The 5,850-nt window shown below is 38.8% G+C and overlaps 1 non-coding gene across 1 annotated transcript; it reads right to left on the bottom strand.

Moving 5' to 3' along the window:
- Positions 1 to 307: 307 nt before the first annotated feature.
- Positions 308 to 411, bottom strand: LOC130958687 (small nucleolar RNA R71). The gene has a single exon (XR_009077796.1). It is a non-coding gene; the product is annotated as a small nucleolar RNA R71 (small nucleolar RNA).
- Between the last annotated feature and the right edge of the window lie 5,439 nt (positions 412 to 5,850).

The following is a 5,850-nucleotide window of genomic DNA, read 5'->3' as shown; positions in this document are numbered from 1 at the left end:
CCCTGCCATTGGAGCAAATAATTTTGAGCTGAAGCCTCAACTAGTTGCCCTAATGCAACAGAACTGCAAGTTTTATGGACTTCCATCAGAAGATTCCTATCAGTTTCTAACTAAATTCTTGCAAATCTGTGATACTGTTAAGACTAATGGAGTAGATCCTGAAGTCTACAGGCTCATGCTTTTCCCCTTTGGTGTAAGAGATAGAGCCAGAACATGGTTGGACTCACAACCTAAAGATAGCCTGGACTCTTGGGATAAGCTGGTCGTGGCCTTCTTGACCAAGTTCTTTCCTCCTCAAAAGCTGAGCAAGCTTAGAGTGGATGTTCATACCTTCAAGCAAAAAGATGGTGAATCTATCTATGAAGCTTGGGAAAGATACAAGCATTTGACCAAAAAGTGTCCTTCTGGCATGCTTTCAGAGTGGACCATTTTAGATATATTCTATAATGGTCTATCTGAACTTTCTAAGATGTCACTGAACCATTTTGCAGGTGGATCTATTCACCTAAAGAAAACGCTTGCAGAAGCTCAAGAACTCATTGACATGGTTGCAAATAACCAATTCATGTACACCTCTGAGAGGAATCCTGTGAGTAATGGGATGCCTCAGAGGAAGGGAGTTCTTGAAATTGATGCTCTGAATGCCATATTGGCTCAGAACAAAATGTTGACTCAGCAAGTCAACATGATCTCTCAGAGTCTGAATGGATTGCAAAATGCATCCAACAGTACTAAAGAGGCATCTTCTGAAGAAGAAGCTTATGATCCTGAGAACCCTGCAATGGCAGAGGTAAATTACATGGGTGAACCCTATGGAAACACCTATAATTCCTCATGGAGAAATCATCCAAATTTCTCATGGAAGGATCAACAAAAGCATCAACAAGGCTTTAATAATGGTGGAAGAAACAGGTTTAGCAATAGCAAGCCTTTTCCATCATCTTCTTAGTAACAGACAGAGAACTTTGAGCAGAGTCCCTCTAGCTTAGCAAACATAGTCTCTGATCTATCTAAGGCCACTTTAAGTTTCATGAGTGAAGCAAGGTCCTCCATTAAAAATTTGGAGGCACAAGTGGGTCAGATGAGTAAGAAAATCACTGAAACTCCTCGTAGTACTCTCCCAAGAAATACAGAAGAGAATCCAAAAAGAGAGTGCTAGGTCATTGATATTATCAAAATGGCCGAATCCAAGGAAGAAGTGGAGGACGTGAATCCCAATGAGGAAGACCTTATAGGACGTTCTCCAGACAGAAAGGAGTTCCCTATTGAGGACCTAAAGGAATTTGAGGCTCAAATAGAGACCATAGAGATTCCATTAAACTTTCTTCTGCCATTCATGAGCTCTGAGAACTATTCTTCCTCTGAAGAAGATGAAGATGTAATTGAAGAGCAAGTTGCTCAATATCTAGGAGCCATCATGAAGCTGAATGCCAAGTTGTTTGGTAATGAGACTTGGGAAGCTGAACCTCCCTTGCTCATTAGTGAACTAAATACATGGGTTCAGTAAATTTTACCTAAAAAAAACAAGATCCTGGTAAATTCATATCCTATACCATAGGCACCATGACCTTTGAGAAGGCTCTATGTGACCTGGGGTTAGGTATAAATCTTATGCCACTCTCTGTAATGGAGAAGCTGGGGATCTTTGAGGTACAAGCTGCAAGAATCTCATTAGAGATGGCAGAGAAGTCAATAAAACAAACTTATGGATTGGTAGAGGACGTGTTGGTAAAGGTTAAAGGCCTTTACATCCCTACTGATTTCATAATTTTAGACACTGGGAAGGATAAGGATGAATGCATCATCCTTGGAAAACCCTTCCTAGCCACAGCAGGAGATGTGATTGATGTTGACTGATGAGCGGATATTTTATACGCTTTTTGGGGGTAATTTCATGTAGAATTTAGTATGTTTTAGTTAGTTTTTAGTATAATTTTATTAGTTTTCAGGCAAAATTCATATTTCTGAACTTTACTATGAGTTTGTGTGTTTTTCTGTGATTTTAGGTATTTTCTGGCTAAAATTGAGGGAGCTGAGCAAAAATCTGATTCAGGCTGAAAAAGGACTGCGAATGCTGTTGGATTCTGACCTCCCTGCACTCGGAATGGGTTTTTTGGAGCTACAAGAGTCCAATTGGCGCGCTCTCAATTGGGTTGAAAAGTAGACATCCAGGGTTTTCTAGCAATATATAATAGTTCATACTTTGCGTGAAGATAGATGATGTAAACTGGCGTTCAACGCCAGTTCCATGATGTAGTTTGGCGTTCAGCGCCAGAAATAGGTTGCAAGTTGGAGTTCAACGCCAGAAACAGGTTACAACCTGGCGTTCAACTCCAGAAACAACCTAGGCACGTAAGAAGCTTAAGTCTCAGCCCCAGCACACACCAAGTGGGCCCCATAAGTGGATTTCTGCACTATCCATCCTAGTTTACTCATTTTCTGTAAAGATAGGTTACTAGTTTAGTATTTAAACAACTTTTAGAGATTTATTTTGTATCTCATGACATTTTTAGATCTGAACTTTGTACCTTTTGACGGCATGAGTCTCTAAACTCCATTGTTGGGGGTGAGGAGCTCTGTAGCGTCTCGATGAATTAATGCAATTATTTCTGTTTTCCATTCAAACACGCTTGTTCCTATCTAAGATGTTCATTCGTGCTTCACTATGAAGAAGGTGATGATCTGTGACACTCATCACCTTCCTTAATCCATGAACGTGTGCCTGACAACCACATCCGTTCTACATCAGATTGAATGAGTATCTCTTAGATTCCTTAATCAGAATCTTCGTGGTATAAGCTAGAATTGATGGTGGCATTCATCAAAATCCGGAAAGTCTAAACCTTGTCTATGGTATTCCGAGTAGGATTTAAGGATTGGATGACTGTGACGAGCTTCAAACTCGCGAGTGTTGGGCGTAGTGACAGACGCAAAAGGATCAATGGATCCTATTCCGACATGATCGAGAACCAACAGATGATTAGTCGTGCTGTGACAGAGCATTTGGACCATTTTCACTGAGAGGATGGGAAGTAGCGATTGACAACGGTGACACCCTACATACAGCTTGCCATGGAAGGAGCCTTGCATGTTTGAAAGTGAGGAAGCATTATGTTACAGGAATTCAGAAGACAAAGCATCTCCAAAACTCCAACATATTCTCCACTACTGCGTAACAATTACTCCTTTTACACCCTTTTATTTATCTTTTACAATCGAGGCTAAAGAATCATATTGGTATCCTGACTAAAATTAATAAGATAACCATAGCTTGCTTCAAGCCAACAATCTCTATGGGATTCGACCCTTATTCACATAAGGTATTACTTGGACGACCCAATGCACTTGCTGGTTAGTTGTGCGAAGCTGTGAGAAATAGTCCATTAATATTGGCATACACAATTTCGTGCACCAAGTTTTTGGCGCCGTTGCCGGGGATTGTTTGAGTTTGAAAAACTAACGGTGAATCTTGTTGCTTAGATTAGGAAAAATTTATCTTTTTTTCACTAGAATTGCATCTTTTATTATCCCTTTTAAAAACTTTTTCAAAAATATTATTTTTCTTTATTAATTTTTAGTTTTTCTGTGAAGTTTAGTGTCATGTTTTAAGTTTGATGTCAATTGCATGCTTTTCTTTGTCTTTCAATTTTCGAATTGCATGTTCTTTGTTTTTCCTTGATCTTCAAATTATTCTTGTCAATTTTTCTTATTTGATCTTTGGTTTTTCTTGTTCTGTGTGTTCTCGTGTTTTCCTTGTACTTTTTCAAAATATTAGTTTTCAAAAATATTTTTTTATACAATATTAAAACACGTTACATTTATAGCTCAGTTGGCTGAAGCGTTAGCTTATGCTCTTGGCAATTGGGTATCTTCTTTTTTTTAAATATTTTTCAAAAATAATTTTTCTTTGATTGAATCCTGTGCCAAACTTTAAGTTTGGTGTTCTCTTGTTAATTTTCTTTAATTTTCAAAAATTTATTGTGGTTTTCTAAAAATTTTAAGTTTGGTGTTTTATCTTTTGTTCTTGTTGTTCTTGTGAGTCTTCAAAGTGTTCTTGAGTCTTCCTTGTGTTTTGATCTTAAAATTTTTAAGTTTGGTATTCCTTGGTGTTTTCCCTCCAAAATTTTCGAAAGCAAGGAACATTAGATCTAAAAATTTTAAGTCTTGTGTCTTTTGTGTGTTTTTCTCTTTCATCATAAAATTCAAAAATAAAAAAAAAATTATCTTCTCTAACTATTTTTAAGCCATATTTTCGAATTTTTTATATAAAAATTCAGATTTCAATTTCAAAATTTTTCAAATCTTATCCCTTTAATTAAAAAAAAAATTATCTTTTTCGAAAATATCCTAACCACTTTCTCGGAAATCTTCATAAAATATTTTTAAATTCTTTTTTTATTTTATTTTTATTTCGATGGGAATTTTAGATAGGCGTATGAAGATGCTGTGCTCCTTCTGAACCTCTGCTTTCCTACTGCCTTCATCCGATCCTTCTTACTCCTTTCCATGGCAAGCTGTATGTAGGGCATCACCGTTGTCAATGGCTACATCCCATCCTCTCAGTGAAAAAGGTCCAAATGCTCTGTCACGGCACGGCTAATCATCTGTCAGTTCTCGATCATGTTGGAGTAGAATCCCTTGATTCTTTTGCGTTTGTCATCACGCCCAACAATCGCGAGTTTGAAGCTCGTCACAGTCATTCAATCCCGGAATCCTACTCGAAATATGGTGCAAGAAATTGCAATAACACTTTTGCAATCCCGCACAACTAACCAGCAAGTGCACTGGGTCGTCCAAGTAATACCTTGCGTGAGCAAGGGTCGATCCCACGGAGATTGTCGGCTTGAAGCAAGCTATGGTTATCTTGTAAATCTTAGTCAGGATATCAGAAATTATCAGGATTGATTGTAAAAAGCAAAAGAACATGAAAAAGGTACTTATTTTGCAGTAATGGAGAATAGGCTGAGGCTTTGGAGATGCTCCATCTTCCGAATCTCTGCTTTCCTACTGTCTTCTTCATCAAACACGCAAGGCTCCTTCCATGGCAAGCTGTATGTAGGGTTTCACCATTGTCAGTGGCTACCTCCCATCCTCTCAGTGAAAATACGTCCCTGATGCTCTGTCACAGCATAGGCTAATCATCTGTCGGTTCTCAATTAGGCCGGAATAGAATCCAGTGATTCTTTTGCGTCTGTCACTAACGCCCCGCCTTCAGGAGTTTGAAGCACGTCACAGTCATCCAGTCATTGAATCCTACTCAGAATACCACAAACAAGGTTTAGACCTTCCGGATTCTCTTGAATGCCGCCATCAGTTCTAGCTTATACCACGAAGATTCCGATTAAAGAACCCAAGAGATATCTACTTAATCTAAGATAGAACGGAGGTGGTTGTCAGTCACACGTTCATAGTTGAGAATATGATGAGTGTCACGGATCATCACATTCATCCGGGTTAAGAGCAAGTGATATCTTAGAATGGAAGCAAGCATGATTGAATAAGAAACAGTAGTAATTGCATTAATCCATCAAGACACAGCAGAGCTCCTCACCCCCAACCATGGGGTTTAGAGGCTCATACTGTGGAAAGAAACGTGTAAGAAATGTTATGAGGTCATCCGCGTCCGGATACAATGTCAAAAGATCCTATTAATAGTAAACTAGTATCCTAAGGTTTACAGAAATGAGTAAATTACAGAAAAATCCACTTCCGGGCCCACTTGGTGTGTGCTTGGGCTGAGCAATGAAGCATTTTCGTGTAGAGACCTTTTCTGGAGTTAAACGCCAGCTTTCATGCCAGTTTGGGCGTTTAACTCCAAGTTTTATGCCAGTTCCGGCGTTTAACGCTGGA

Source organism: Arachis stenosperma, chromosome 10 (assembly GCF_014773155.1).
Source record: "Arachis stenosperma cultivar V10309 chromosome 10, arast.V10309.gnm1.PFL2, whole genome shotgun sequence".
Classification (NCBI taxonomy): Eukaryota; Viridiplantae; Streptophyta; class Magnoliopsida; order Fabales; family Fabaceae; genus Arachis; species Arachis stenosperma.
Note: the sequence above shows the minus strand (reverse complement) of the source record. Positions and strands in the feature narration are given on the sequence as shown.